We start from the raw sequence: 15642 nt of genomic DNA, 5'->3' as shown, positions 1-15642 counted from the left end.
ATTGACATACAACATTATATTAGTTTCAGGTGTACAACATAATGATTTGATATGCTGTGAAGTGACCACAAAATGTCTATTATTCATCACCACACATAGCCACAAATATTTCTTCTTGTGATGAGAACTTTTTTTTTTTTTTTTAATATTTTATTTATTTATTTGACAGAGACACAGAGAGAGAGGGAACACAAGCAGGGGGAGTGGGAGAGGGAGAAGCAGGCTTCCCGCAGAGCAGGGAGCCCGATGTAGGGCTCGATCCCAGGACCCTGGGATCATGACCTGAGCCGAAGGCAGAGGCCTAACAACTGAGCCACCCAGGCGCCCCTGATGAGAACTTTTAAGATCTACTCTCTTAGCAACTTTCAAATGTATAGCATAGTATTATTAAAGATAGTTACCATGATGTACATTACATTCTTGGGAAACCCACTTTCAATATAAAGTCACAAATAAGTTAAAAGTAAAAGGATGGACAAAGATTTACCTTGCTAACACTAATGAAAAGGGAGCTGGGTTGACTGTATTTATATCAGATAGTAGACTGTGGCAAAGAAACCAGGATGAAGAGCATCATTTCATAATTCTAAAGGGAATCAATTTACCAAGAGGTCTTAACAATTATAAACCTTCACATACCTAATAAAAGACCATCAAAATACATAAAGCAAATTTGATAAATGTACAAGGAGAAGTACAAAACCCCACAATTACAGTCAGATTAACACCCCTTCTCAGTAACTGGCGGAACAAGTGGACAGGTACTCAGTGAAGATGTAGAGAACATTATCATCCAGGCTGAGTCAATAGAGGCTTCTAGAACACTCTAACCAACCAGAGTAGAATACACAATCTTTTCAAGTGCATGCAAACATTTACCAAGAAAAACCATATTCTGGCCACAAGACAAGTCTTAGTAAATTTAAAAGGACTTCATACAAAATATGTTCTTTAACAACATGGAATGAAAAACTGGAAGCCAGTAAGAGGAAAGTCTCAGCAAAATACCCAAGTATTTGGAGACTAAATAACACACTTCTACCCATGAGTCAAAACCACTGAATCGAAAGAGAAATTAGTATTTTGAACTGAATGAGAATGGAAACAGCATATCGGGGCTTGTGAGATGCATTATGGCAGGTCTTCGAGGGAATTTGTGGCATAATGTTTTCCAAAAGGGGCAGGTATAGCACAACTAAACACTGATACTTGAGTCGAAAAAGGTCTCAGATCCATGACCTTAGCTTTTACCTTAAGAAATTCTTAACAGGGGAGCAAATGAAACTTGCTGTGAGCAGAAGAAAAAAAAAACAAAACAAAACGGTTGAATGTCAGACTGGAAATCAACAAAACAGAAAAACAGGTGATAGGAAAACCCCAATGAAAGCAAAAGCTGGTTCTTTGAGGAGGTCAATAAAATTAATAAGCCTCTAGTCAGGGTTAAAAACAAGACACACTGCGAGGACCCGGAGGTTAAATTAAGATGTTCTTGGGATAGTAACAGGAGAGTCTAAATAATGTCATGCCATTAAATCCAACTACGTGGGCGGGATGGGCACATTCCTCGAACGGCAAACTCCCAGAAGATCACTCCAGAAGACACGGGTTACTTAGCAGCCCCGTGTCTATTGAAGACACATGGTTACACACTAAAGATAATGAAGATGCATTAAAATCCCCACAGAGAAAACCACAGGCTCCGGTGGCTTCTGGGGCGGATTCTACCCAATACCTGAATAAGGAATAATACAAATTCTACACAAATTTCAGAACAGTGAAGAGGAGGGATTACCTCCCCACTCACTGGAGGCCAGCAGTAGCTTGGTACCCAAACCAGACAAAGACATTAAGTAAACTACTGACCATGACTGCTCATGAACATTGATGCAAAGATTCTTAAAGTGTTAGCAAACCCAATCCAGTAACACATAGAGAGGATAAGACTTCATGACCCAGGAGGCATCATCCCAGAAAGGCAGAATTAGTTTAGCACTCAAAGTAATCAGTGTAGGTAAGCCCATCCTGCACTACACCGTGGGATCGTCCCAACAGAATCGGAGCATTGGGCAAAAGTCAACATCTGTTCCCTATTAAAACGGGCAGCAAAGTTGGGCTAGAAAAAAGCTTCTTTGGGCTTGTCATATGTGGCCCTCGTTATGCTCCCTCTGTACCCCACTCTGTTGAGAGTTTTTATCAAGAAAGGATGTTGAGTTTTGTCAAATACTTTTCCTGAAGCTACTGAGACGATCCTATGGTTTTTATCCTTTATTTGTGGGTGTGGTGTGACCCACCCCTGGAATAAATCCCACTTGATCATGCTTTTAACGTACTGTTGAGGGACGCCTGGGGGGCTCAGCCCACCGGTGAGGCGTCTGACTCTTGATTTCGGCTTGGGTCGTGATCTCAGGGTCGTGAGAGTGTGGCGCCTGCTTAAGATTCTCTCTCTCCCTCTGTTCCCTCCCCCGTCTCTCTAAAAAGCACAAAACAAAACAAGTCCTGTTGAATTGTTTGTTAGCACTTTATGGAGGATTTTTGCACCTGTTTCTTTGCTTGTAATGTCCTTGTTTGGCCTTGAAATCAAGGTAGCGCTGGTCTTGGAAAAGGAATTGGGACGATGTCCCCTCCTCTTCTATTTTTGGGGAAGAGTTTGAGAAGGACCGATATTCATTCCTCGTTACCTGTTGCATAGAATTCACCAGTGAAACCATCCAGTTCTGGGCTTTTCTGTACGGGGAAGCTTTTGATGACAGGTTCGATTAGTAACCTTCCTTGTGACTGGTCTGCCCAGATTTTCTATTTCAAGTCATCAAGGTTGTCTGCAGCACGTAAACATGCCCAGACTCCACCCCATACTTAGTGAGTCAGCATCTTCAGGGGACAGGCCTGGGAATCTGTAATTTTAGAAGATGCCCCAGAATTACCCTCCCACCAGTCAGGTTTGGAAAATCACCAAGATGAGTCCCTTTCACCCGAGATGATGAAGTGCTTTTTTCATCGGATGATTCTCCTCCTGGCCCGGTGGCTGTGTCCTGGCTGGGTCCCTGGGGGATGAACGAGCGTGGGGCCAAAGCTCTGCCTGTCTGGTAAACACGTTCAGCTCCACTAGGTTTCCCCAGGCCTCGACAGAATTCTGTTAAATGGAAAGAACACCTTGCAGGCGATCTTTTTAAAATTTAAATTACTCATAAAACTACAATACTTGAAACCTCCTAGAATAAAATCCAGGCATCTGGCGGGGCCGGGTCTGTGCCTCCCTCCCCAGCTCTCCCTCTCTGCCGCCCTCGGTCAGGCCAGCCCCCTGCAAACCCCAGGGCCTTTGTCCTTCCTGTTCTCTGCCTGCTCTGTGTCTCTCTGCAAAATCTTTCCTGTTTTCTCTCCTTTGAAACAAAAAAAATGGCGTCAAACAAGTTTATTCTCTTACAGTTCTGGAGGTCTGAAGTGAAAAGTCCGAGTGTCGGCGGGCTGTGTTCCTTCTGGGGGTCATCCAGCTTCTAGAGGCTGGGGGCCCCTCCCCAAAGCCCCCCGACCTCTGCCTCCTCCCTCTCACGAGTCCCTGTGGTGGCCGTGGGCTCACCTGGAGGGTCCCCTCTGTAGCTCAAGCTCCTTTGACCTAATTACACCTGCAAAGCCCCTTGGCCCCGTGAGGTGGTGTTTTCACAGGCTCTGGGGACTGGGACAGGGGCATTTGGGGCATCACTCTGCTGGCCACGGCTGGGCCCTGCCCTCTCCCGGGGGCGCCCGCTTCCAGCCTCCGGGACTCTGTGCATCACAGTTCGCCCTCCCCTGGCCACGCTCTGCCCCTGTGGCCCTTCACCGAGCCTTCTCCACCCTCACCTGTTTGTTTCCACGGGTCCCTTCCGTACGAGTGTCAGGCCCTGTTCCCGATCAGTGATGGTGGGTGAGCAAAGCAGAAGGCACCTGTCCTGGGGGACTTGGCTGCCCACGTACCTTCCACATAACGCAAGTACCCACCACCCTGTGGAGCGTAGGCGCCCCGGGTGTGGGACCTCAGGTCACTCTGAGCACCAGCGGCTGGAACAGGGTTAGGCGTCGCTCCACGTTTACTGGTCAGTCCCCTGACGGCCACAGGGGGGCACTCATGCTCCACGCTTGTGGCCACACTTCCGGGGTGAGAATCCGGGAAAAACGGTCCGTAGTTATCACTGCCCCTGCGTACCTTCTGGACAAGGGGACGGGGTGAGCCCTTGTTATCAGTGGCTGCGTCCGGTTTGTGAGTTGTCGGGAAAGAAAAGCCACGGCAGGCGCGTCATCTGGGGCGAGGAGCCGCTTTGGCCGCCTGGGCTCCTTTGTCACGTGTCTGTGGTTCTCGTAGGGCGCGTGTGTTCACGGATGCTGAGGCCCTTCAGGGTGTCAGGGCGCTGCCGCTGGGCACGGAGGGACCGCCGTGCTCTCCCCCGGGGCTGCTGGAGCTCACGGCCTTCACCTGGAGGTGTGGGGCCCCCCGGGGAGGCGCACACCCCGCCAACCTGCCCGTCACCCCCCAGCCTGCCTGTCACCCCCCAGCCTGCCCATCACCCCCCCAGCCTGCCCATCACCCCACCAGCCAGCCCGTCACCCCCTGGTCAGCCCGTCACCCCCCCGGCCAGGTCATCACCCCGCTGGCCAGCCCGTCACCCCCTGGTCAGCCCGTCACCCCCCCGGCCAGGTCATCACCCCGCCGGCCAGCCCGTCACCCCCTGGTCAGCCCGTCACCCCCCCGGCCAGGTCATCACCCCGCCAGCCAGCCCATCACCCTCCCGGCCAGCCCGTCAACCCTCCGGCCAGCCCGTCAACCCCCCAGCCAGCCTGTCACCCCCTAGCCTGCCTGTCACCCCCCCGGCCAGCCCGTCACCCCCCAGCCAGCCCGTCTGGGAACAGCCCTGCCGGGAAGCCCTATTTCAAACGGAGGCAGGTGTGCGCCCTTTGACGAGGAGCAGTTACCTGCTCGCACTCCCTACAAGGCTTTTAGGGAGATTGTTACGTGCGAGGACCCACGTCCTGAAATCCCGTAATGTGCCGAGCAGAAATGAGGTGGTGTCTCGGGCAGACCAGGGACTGAACATATGAAATGAAACGCAGCAGAGCGAGCCAGACTCTGGGGTGGCGCCTCGGGCGACGGCGTTTCTCAGCGCGGGTATCACGGGGCCACCACCTGTGGGGGCCGCGGGCGGGCAGCTCAGGCTCCGAGCCCTCGGAGCCATCAGGATGGCTTGTGGGACTGCGGTGCTGCCCCTGTGGCTGCTTAGGGGTTACTGAGATCTTAGAGGCTATTAGGCCTTGATGCTTGGAAAGAGGGAAAGGGCAGAGTTTTAGGGAAGGGGGCGCTTCTCCGGCTGCGACCGGCCTGAGGGTCGGCCGGGGAGGCGGGCCAGGTTGCAGACTGACTCACGGGCCCCAGGGCCTGCATTTCGGACCAGCTCTGGCGGATTCTGCCGCCGCTGGTGCTTGGACCACACTGGAGAACGGTGGCACCACACGGAGCCTCACGGCCTCGTTCATGGCCTCCGTTCACTCAAGAATGCCGTGTGCCCACCGCGTGGCAGGAGAGGTCATGAGTGACGTGGAACTTGGCCCCTGTCCCGTTGAAGCTACTGGTGTCGTTTGGGAGACACAGACGGGTAACTGCTAACTTGCTAACGCTGTGAGCAATGTAGCGCAGCAGAGGGCAGGGGTCAGGAAGAGTGCGGGGCAGGGGTTTGCGGGATGGATGGGGGCTGGGGGAGGGAGGGAGCCGTGGTGCAAGGCCCCCCGGGGCACGTGGCTGGAACACTGGGAGGGAGAACGCCTCCTCGTGAGCAGAGGAGGTGCAGGACCTGGCGGGATGGGAGCAGAGCCCCGGATCAGCGGCCGGCTGGGCGGTGTAAGGCCCCCCCACGCACTGAGGGGATGTGGGGACTGAAGGCTCTCCTCTCCCCACAGAAAGTTGTGCACGTTTCCTCGGACACAGGCGTCCCTGCAAAGTGTGAGCCCAAGATCCTACGCCTGACCTTGGGCCCAGGAAACCGAGATGTGCCCCGGACTCCCCGCCAGAGGGCGGCCTGATCCGCGTGGCAGGTGCCTGAACAGGATTCTCCTACTCAAAGTCCCGGAGACACACGGCCGGCGCCCGAGAAGCCGGAAACCGTCGCAGACCGGGCTGGGTACGCCAAATGTCCCCTTCCCCTCCCTCAGCCTGGTGGGTTTCCAGGGGGAAGGCGGTACCGAGCTCCCTCCCTGGTCTGTGTCGGGTGCAGAGCGTGAAGGGACACTGGGATAGCCGTTCTGCGGCGCCCATTTCCTTCTGTTCGTGGGGGTGCAAGTAACAAGGAGGCGAAGAGCCCTGTAACCTCAGAGCTCCGAGGGTCAGCCAGTGACCTGCCGTAGGCTCCGCCTGGGGACTGCCACCCTGACCTCCCCGGCCAGTGACCCGCCCTATGCTCATCATCTCGGCCCCTGAGCAAATGCTCTGGTGTCTCCGCATGCCGAGCCTGGAGCGGCCAGTTGTAGCCACAGCTCCTGTCTTGTCCTGGACTCAGCTCGCAGGAGTAGACAGGCTGCCGCCGGGACCCCGGTCCCCTCAAGCAACATGCTGGTCCGGAGCGCACCCGGAGGGGCTGCTTGCTGGGGTCTCGCTCATTCCAGCCTGGGGTGTCCAGGTGTCAGGGGGTTGCTGTTGGCCGGCATGTTCCTTTCTTCCTGGGAACACAGTGTGACGCCCTGGACCCCTGGGCAGGTAGGCGTGGCCGATGGCACGCAGGTGCAACGGCTGACCGTAACTCTTCCACATCAGCAGCCGTCCCCTGTGTCATGCGCCCAGCTTGCGGTACACAATGGGCCGGGGACACCGGGCCCCTGGACCGCCACGTGAGGAAGCCGCGCAGTGGGGTAATGGTGAACGAGAAATAAACACCTGTCCTGCATCAGCGTCCGATGATTTTGGATGTGCTTGTTTCGGCCGCTGGCTTTGTCTTACCTAAAACAGGCTTTCTTTCGGATCTGGGGAGAGAGCTGAGCGAGGAGAATCACAGGGCAGCCGTCCCCACTGCATGGCACCAGGACCACGGCTGGCCCGAGTCGATGCAAGAAGACAGTGTCCCTTAGGGTCCCCGAGAGTCCCCTCCCCTGAGATGCCGTCTCCAGAACGGAGACACAGGTGCAGAATCTCTGGAGGAGGCCGTGTCCGGCCCTTCTGCTAAGTGACTTGGGGTTTATCCGAACGCTCAGAAATCGGAGATTACTCTTGGAGGTCACCGCCCTCATGGGTCTGCTCTGCCGGTGCACATTTTATGGCCAAATGATGACCAGGCCTGGCTGATTGGAGTGTCGTAAATTCACAGGACAAGTTCATGGAGACCTTGCCAAGGGCGTGCCGCTTGTCCGTTGCATCCCATCTAGTTGTGGGGAGATGGGGGTGGCCAGCTTGGCTGAGAACAAAGTATGTGTAAACATTCTCCCCCACTGATATCAAGCATATTAGTCAGTCCCTTGGTTGCGAGCCGTAGACTGACACGGACTCTCTTGTGCAAAAAGGAACATTTTGAAAGAATGTTGAGAGTTTGCAGAATTGTCGGGGGGCTGGAGGGTCGGGCTTGGGTGACAGAGCCAACCAGGGTGGCTCGGGAAGGCTGGGCTGGAGGAGTCGCAGCCAAGGCCAGGATGTGCGCGGACTGCCCGGTGTCTCTTGGGATGCGAAGGCCGGGGAGGCGCCTCGCCCCCGGGGCTGGACCTGCATGCGGAGGGGTCTTGGGAATATCGTCCTTTCTCAGGCTTTCAGGCGACCTGGGGGGGGGGGGGGGAGGGCGTTCCCCTTGCTGAGTGGCTCCCAGGCATTAGGCATTTGCAAGGACAATCTCAGTCCTGAGCACAGCCCTTGGGCATAAACACTCCTGTCTCCATTTTACAGGTGAGGAGACACCGGTTCACAGGCCACAGACAGGGCTATTCAGCTAGCAAGGAGCAGAGCTGGGGTTCACGCCCAGGTCTGGTCTCTTCCAGGCCCATGCTCCCATTGCATTTACCATCCAGCGTGAGGATCGCTGGGGGCCAGCCTTGACTCTGAATGTGCTCTCCTTTTGCTGGGAGAATTTGGAAGGAGACTCTACATTTTGGATCAAGATAACGCACAGGCAGTAAAAAAAAGTAAGCTGCGGGCGTCAGAGGTTAAATTTCCCCACGGGGAGGCAATTTTGGGAAAAGCTGGAGGGGCTGGAGGGGTGGGGGAGGGAGGAGAAGGGAAAGGGGATAACCTGGCCCCAAAGTGAACTGCTATCATCATCAAATATTTCCCTAATTGCAAAAAAAAAAAAAAGGGACTGAGGGATGCCAGGAAAATAAAGTACAAGTGTACTAGGCGTGGGCTTTTTGGCAACGCAAATTTGTCTGTAATCATTTTTTAAAAGATATGAAAGGAATTGCCTCACACAATGATCCCTTAAGCCTGGCTTTCATCTGTTTCTGGAGAAACATTGCATTTTGAAGGGATCCACATTAGCTGAAGGTGGTGAATTTGTCTGTTAATTGCTTTCTATTATAAATCTAAGCAACATTTAACACCATGAGGGAATGCAGACTTCTCAAGAAAGCTAAAAGTAGAAATCGTCTTTTTCTGAGTTGCAAGTTCTGTTTTCCTCATCGAGAATGGATGTCTTCACATGTTCATAGAACACGATTTTTTTATGGGGGCGTAAGGGCAGAGGGAGAGGGAGAGAAAGAATCTTAAGGAAATTCCACGCCCCGCATGGACCCCGATGTGGGGCTCAACCTCACAACCCTGGGATCAAGACCTGAGCCAAAATCAAGAGTTGGATGCTCAACCGACTGAGCCTCCCAGGCGCCCCCCAGAGCATCATTTTGTATCACTTAGGAGGATCACGGGAGTGAGGACTAAGGAGCGCCAAGAACCTCTCAGGAGTGTGCATCTTGTAAGGAGTGGCGGGGCAGAGACCAGTTGACCTCCCCCTCCAGGTGGGGCTGGGTGGTGCTCAGCTCTGCAAAAGGGTGGTTAATTCTGAGCATGGACTGGGGAGGGGGTGAGGTGGCCACGCAGCTCACTGCCTCAGGCATTTAAACGTCTGTGATGGTCTCTGAACCAGGTGGTTTTATTTTCTTTGTCAAATCCCTTTTGTAAATTGGTCCATACGGCTCCCTTCACAGCGCCTGAAAACTGGCAGGCCTCAGGCCTTCTTTGGACTGCACACATATTTTCAGAATATTCAAATTAGTTGGCAATGTTGGACCATACAAAGGTTTTAAACAAAATTTAGAATTTCCAGCTTCTCCAAAAAAACAAAAACAAAAACAAAAAACCCCAGAGAAATCAGAAGTCTCGCAAAATGGAGCCCTCACGTGTGCCTTGTGGAAAGAACCATATTGCCAGGACCGGTGTGTCTCCTCCTGAGCATGTCCTCCTGCTTTCTGACCGTCCGGGACCCAGCAGCTCTCTCTTAGGGTGTCACTGAGGCGGACATGGCTGGTCCTCACCTTCCCAGCAACGTGTGTGAGCTCAGACTCTCCCGTGTCCTTGCCAACACCTGGGGTAGTCAGCCCCTTGTTGTTTTAGCCATTCTGGGGTGCGCAGAGTGGAAAATCATGGTGGTTTTAATTCATATTTCCTCATGACTAAAGATGTTGCTCAGTCATTTGTGTGATCTTTGGCCATTTGCACCTTCTCTTTTCGGAAGCGTCATGGTCCCAGAAATGGCTCCCTACCCTGAGTTTTCCAGCTTCTTCCTGCCCTCCCAGAACCAGCTCCTCACACCCCTCCCGGGGACACCAGCCCTCTCCGGGCAGCCCCTGATCCGTAGAGGCCTGACTCCCGGAATCCGACTGAAGCTGGAGGGAAAGAGATCGCTTGTTGATACGGTCTCTTTGCGTCAGGCTCCTTTCCCACGGAGCGCAAGGAACGCTCACGGGAACCTTCTGTCGATTCCCGTCCGCTGACTCATGCCTTTGTTTCTGGCCTCGAGGCAGAGCAGACGTTGGGGCTCTCCCAGGACAGGGTAGTGGGTGCGCACGCAGGAGAGGTTTGGGGAGCAGTGGGGGCAGGACACACATAAACACTGAAAACACTATCCTACGCAGCGTTGGGGCTCATTTGCCGAAGCAAAGCCTCTGCAGAACGGCACCGTATGACGCAGGTCAGACCACCCACCGCCCAGCCCCTGCCTGGGCATCACGGCTCCTCCCGCAGCTCGCTGAGAGCGGGGAGAGGTGCCCTCACCCGCAAGCGGCCTGCAGCTGCTTGCCACACACCGCTTCTCTCCTGCTCGCTGTCCCTCACCGCTGGGCCCCGGCTGTCCCGCCAGCAAGGCTGTGGATTCCCCGGGTCAGGAGTCACGCGGTGTGCCAATCCACGTCCCTTCTCACCCGCTGTGAGCAATCGCGCACCAACCTCGAAACGTGTTTCCGACTGATGGCTAATTCCCACGAGGGCCCAACCGGACAATACAAAGTGGGGACTCTCGTTTTCCAAACACATGCCCGTTTCTGACTAAAGAAGGCAGACGCGGAGCGGGGCAGCTGACGTTTGCCCAAACAAGCAGTTATTCATCTGAAGAACCTCAAGCTAAATATAGACGTGGAGAGAGGTCAGGAGCTTTAAGAACATATGGCATTCTTTCATCTGCTATTTTAAAGTCTTCAGATTGGTAGAGAATGGTCTTTGTTTTCTGCATGTAAGCTGAAGCAAGAGGTACGCCTCGTTCGTGTGGTTTGGGAGAAGGGGCTGCCTCTGCCATTCATCTCAAATTCCTGAATGTTGTAAGGCGGAATTATGTATATATGGAAAAAAAAGAAGCATGTAACAGCTGGTTTCTTTCTTTCTTTCTTTAAAGATTGATTTATTTACTTGAGAGGGAGAGAGAGCACAAGCAAGGGGAGAGGCAGAGGGAACGGGAGAAGCAGACTCCCTACTGAGCAGGGAGCCCGATGCGGGGCTTGATCCCAGGACCCCTGAAGCATCTGAAGGCAGACACTTAACCATCTGAGCCCCTAATAGCCGGTTTCTTAAAATGAAATGCCCTACTATGTACTCCAAACTTCTATAAAACAGGATTTTAATGGCCTACGTCATGTGTGGGACCCATGCTTCTTGTAAAGATGTAAAATATTACATACAAGGGCCTCCGACTTCTAACCCCCTCCTCTGTTTCCAGAGGCATATTCTCCTCTTTGCCTATCCTTCCAGAACTTTCCTGTGCCTCTACATACCTTTATGTGTGCCCAGAGAGAAAGTGCATGTGTCTGTGTGTGTTTTTACACGAACAGTGTCATATTATTCCGACAGTTCTGTAACTCATTTGTTTTCATGTGGCTTATCTTGGAGAATCTCCATGTTAGCACCTGCAGATCCTACTCATTCTTTCGGCTGCTACGCAGTCCTACAAAATAGGAATGTTTATTCTGCCAGTTCTGAAGGATTTGGGGGGGTTCTGAAGCCTCTAAAATTTATACAGTTTGATGACTTGCTTCCATTACCAGGGTAGAAGTAATCTTGGATTTCTTTACATTTCCTAGAATCCCTATCATTTTGAGGATTTCCTCCCTTAAATATCCACAGTAAGCCAGGGTTCCTTGTGGTAGCGTTCTCTCCTGCAAGGTGCCCTTTTGTCCTTTATATTCATTTGCATCAATTAATTAGGCTTTCTCTCCCATTCCCTGATAACTGAGATTTAGGTTGTCGCGATTTCTCTATGGTATTTATCGGAAACGAGTCTGAAGACATAGTCACGATGAGTCAGAGAAGGAGCCCATGCCTGGAGCTGCTAACAACTTCCCACAACTTTCCAGCACGAGCAGAGGGGCTGAGAAAAAGACTGACGTGGGGAGGGCAAAGCTGCGGGACAGGACCTCATGCCAGTTCGCATGAGCTCCTGGATGCAGCTGTGCCTGCAGCCAGAAATCACCATTGGCCTTCTCCTCTGCTGGACCAGTAATACGTTTTCCTTTTGCTGCCAGCAAATGGGTTGGCAACAGATACGGCCCTCCCTGACAGAGCTCCGATGTCAGATTTTGTCACTATCTTGGTATGTTTCTTTTCTGGTTTCAGCATCCTTCAGAAAGTTGTTTTTCTCCTTGATACCATGTTCCTCTTCACTATGTATTTCAACCTTGCAAAAGACCAAATTGCAACAGTATATGCAGGTTAAATCATTACTTGTTTGACTGCATAATGGTTACTATGTATATACTTGTGTATTAGTTCACGTTTGGCTTAGGTAACGTGGCAAAAAACAATCTAGCAAGAATTCTTTTCTATGCAACCATGGCATAACCTATCTGGCAACACATTTTATAGTCATCTTAACTCAAGTGTGCTGGGAAAGTACCATATGGAGAAGTTTTGTTGGCTCCTCATTACATTTATGTTTTCTTGTATTCGTCATTCTTGAGTCCCTGCCAAAAGTTTATATCTAATTGCGTTTACATCATATTTTCCCCTCAACTAGAAAAAAAAAGTGTGCCCTGTAAATTGTTATAAACACTTTCACTGCACAGTGATTTTGTTTTCTTGTTCCACATGGACTCACAAATTTAAAATCCTTTGTAAGGCATCTCGGACTTTTTTTCAGGCAGAGCAAAGTGTGAGGGGTACTATTTCTCTCCTACTGAGAGTATGCTGGGCATATCGGCCCACTGCTCCCATGCTTTATTATTGTGGCATACCAGAAGGGACCATTGATAAAGGCTCAGGCAGGGATGGAATATGAAGGGTTTTTTCTATTAAAGAAAGAAGCATTCTCTTGCAAGGAAAATGCCACGAGACTGGGAAGGTTTCCAAAGCCTTTGAATCGTCGCACACAAAATCACTGTAAAAACTTAAAAATAAACCCTTCAGTGGTGCCTGTGAATGTAAGCTGTGTGTCTGAGGTGAGTAAATGAGAAAGAAGAGAAAGAAAGGCGCTAGTACAATAGAATAGCAAGGTAACAGTCGCCTTTAAACATGTATGATTCTTTTTGCAAAATATTTTTCTTTTGGAATATTAGGACATAGTGCAGTGGTTGGGAACGTGGGTGCTGGAGTATGACTTCCTGGTGTGACTCTTTACTGCCCTGCTCAGAAACTGTGTGACCGCGGGAACTTACATAACCTCTCTGGGCTTCACTTCACTTCCTCATCTGCAAAGCAGTGATGACAAATTGCATATATCCCAATAGGATCATTGTAGGGATTTAATGAATTACCGTAGGTAGGCACTTCGAACAAGGTCTGCACATTGTTGCTGTGCTGTAAGGGTTTACTATGAGGATGATGATGAAGATGATGGTGATGATGATGAAGGTGATGTCTATGATGATGATGGTGGTGGTGATGTAGGTGATATCTATGATGATGATGATGAAGTGATGTCTATTATGATAATGAAGGTGATGTCTATGATGACAATGATGGAGGTGATGTCTATGATGACGATGATGGAGGTGATGTCTATGATGACGATGATGGAGGTGATGTCTATGATGACGATGATGACGATGATGGAGGTGATGTCTATGATGACGATGATGGAGGTGATGTCTATGATGATGATGATGGAGGTGATGTCTATGATGATGATGATGATGAAGGTGATGTCTATGGTGATGATGATGGTGATGATGAAAGTGATGTCTATGATGATGATGAAGGTGATGTCTATGATGATGGTGGTGGTGATGTAGGTGATATCTATGATGATGATGATGAAGTGATGTCTATTATGATGATAATGAAGGTGATGTCTATGATGACGATGATGGAGGTGATGTCTATGATGACGATGATGGAGGTGATGTCTATGATGATGATGATGAAGTGATGTCTATTATGATAATGAAGGTGAGGTCTATGATGACGATGATGGAGGTGATGTCTATGATGACGATGATGGAGGTGATGTCTATGGTGATGATGATGATGATGAAGGTGATGTCTGTGATGATGGTGATGATGATGGAGGTGATGTGTATGATGATGAAGACAATAGTGATAAACACAGCTGTGGGAAAAGGTGACAATCTTACCTCCTTCTACCAGGACTTGGCACTACCTGGTACAGCCTGATTGAGGAACTCCTCATTATGAGGAGTCAAAATGTCTAGGATCAAACTAAAAATATGTTTGTATTAAAAATCTCAAAAAAGGTCATGATTTCAGATATATTTTGTCCTCTTCCAGAATTTGAAAACTCCATTGCCCTGCTGCCTCTCCCACAGGGCTTGGAGGTCTTGGATTCTGCATTCCTTCATATATTCCATGCAGCATCTGCACAGATTCAAGGCTGTTTTCCTACTCAAAGGAAAACAAGACTGGGTGTAGATGTAGTAATACTTTTGGAGGGGGGCTACAAGCAAGTGTTCTCCCCCTACTTATGTCATGGCTGTGCCTGTAGGTGTGAAGAAGATGTTTGAGTCTGTGCAGTAAATGTCAGTCACTCTGCTCATTTATAATCAGTAGTTTATTCCTTCCTCACACAATACCCTTCTGAGTGCTTTGTACTCCAAAGAAGTGTTTCCTTCTGATCTTGCAAATGATTTTGGAAAGATTTTCCTGACATTGTCAGCATATACATTGGGAAAATTTTGCCCTAGGATGTGCCCCAGTTCTCAAGTGGACTTTGGCCAATCCACCATCCCCCACTATAGGCTACGATTTGTAACCTGAACCAAATGATTTCAGAGGAATATACTTTTCAGTAGCTTAATATCATTAATTTAAATAGATTAGAAATGCTATTATTTCCTACATTTATAATTATTACTTGGCATACTCTTTGTCTGATCATCTCTGAGTACATGTATGAGGGAAATAATATGCTATTATAGGCATAATTTGATAAAGGCACAGAAAAGGAGCAGGTCACATAAATGATACGCATGCAACCAGCATATTAACATTAATAATAATAATTAGCTAGTTTAAAGTAACCTGTAAGAGAGATTACATTCAGGATTCAGGAAATAGGATCTTCTTTTTCAGAAAAGATTTATGTATTTATTTTAGGGAAAGAGAGAGCATGAGCAGGGGGAGGGACAGAGGGAGAAGCAGACTCCCCATGGAGCGCGGTGCCTGACACAGGGCTTGATCCCAGCACCCTGAGATCATGACCGGAGCTGAAACCAAGAGTCAGGCGCTTAACTGAGTGAGCCACCCAGGTGCCCCAGGAAATATGATCTTAAATCATTGCATAAATGGTGTGCTTTTATTTAGTGATATGGAACAAATTGCAGTTGCATTAAGTGTGAGAGAAAGATGAATTCAGGGTATAAAACCTGTGTTTCCAACAATTCTGCACATTCTGAGTTAGATGATTTCTTAAGTGTCATTAGTAGACCTCCAAAATTTAGGGTCAAGGAAGTAAAAATAATTTGGGCAAAGACACATTAACATGTAGGTATCTTAGTTCTGTATCTCAGACAATCCTATCTGTGGCAAACGAAGATACTACTAGATAATGACCATTAGTCATCACTGGGCGGGTATGCTCCACAGTCCCTCTTCCCCTCAAGGCCAGGGTGCTGAGCACTATTTTAAAAGTACAGTTTGAGCATCTATACCGCCCCCCCCATCTCAGTACCCACATCGACATGTACGCTGTGGGGGGCTTTGGTCCTCAAAACCATCCCCCAACACAAAACAAAATCAGCAAAATCCTGCACTGGAACATCTTTTTAATTCCTTTTCTG

This window comes from Mirounga angustirostris, unplaced genomic scaffold (genome assembly GCF_029215605.1).
Source record: "Mirounga angustirostris isolate CCGP_5_RB_7025 unplaced genomic scaffold, mMirAng1.0.hap1 SCAF_14, whole genome shotgun sequence".
NCBI lineage: Eukaryota > Metazoa > Chordata > Mammalia > Carnivora > Phocidae > Mirounga > Mirounga angustirostris.
This window is presented reverse-complemented; position numbering follows the sequence as displayed.